This window comes from Megascapheus bottae, chromosome X, assembly GCF_031878675.1.
Source record: "Megascapheus bottae isolate mThoBot1 chromosome X, mThoBot2.hap1, whole genome shotgun sequence".
NCBI lineage: Eukaryota > Metazoa > Chordata > Mammalia > Rodentia > Geomyidae > Megascapheus > Megascapheus bottae.
Genome location: NC_143547.1, coordinates 98,816,756 through 98,817,648, shown reverse-complemented (window position 1 = coordinate 98,817,648; position 893 = coordinate 98,816,756).

Genomic DNA, 893 nt, shown 5'->3' with positions numbered 1-893 from the left:
AGAACTGAGGCTGACACTTTGTATCTTCTGGCTCTGGAGATTTAAAGAGTAGAGAAATCCTGACATATATTGAACAACTTTCTGTTCAGTAAACATTTAAACATATTAATAGTGACTGTCCTCTCTTACAAGGAAACTGGGTCAAAATTTGTAATCCAACCAACACAGTTTTAATATACTAAGGTCCAATAAATAGACTGGCTAGTTAGAATAGTTTTGTTCATACAAGTTTGATTTCTGGGTACATATATGTGTGCCTAGTAATTGTGTGCCTGGAGATTATAGAGATTTTTTCACTTCATGCCAGAGTAAATTCATAATAGAAAAACATACAATTTTTGTAAATAATCAAATAGAACTCATGCATTAAATAGGCATAGGTTATGCATTCTTTGACATATAAAAACTTTTCTATCCAAAGGCATTTTTCCTCTAACATAGAAGATAACGTCAATTGTATTAATACATTTTCTGTGTATTAAAGCTTCTGGGACAAATTACGCTTGCAATAAAACCGGATTTAAAATGTCATTTAAAGATAGGAAAGCCCTATAGATTGTGTTATTAACTCTTTTCCTTCCTAATATTGGCAATTGGTAGAGAAAATACTCTGTCAGATTTAGATAATAAAGAGGTGAAAATTTAAATACTTCTACTTTCTCATATTTGGAAATTTCACATTTTCTATGTTATGCTTCCATTGTGGAGATCATATACCTCAATATGAGAGAAACATTATGATAAATGACAATCTCATGGTAAACATCATGTGTTTTTATCCACTCTTGATTTCTGATTCCATTACATTAATCTGAAATTAAACATTTTCTTCCATTAAATTTTTCCCATATTGAACCTATAACATATACATGTGGTTCTTCGAAAGTAAATAT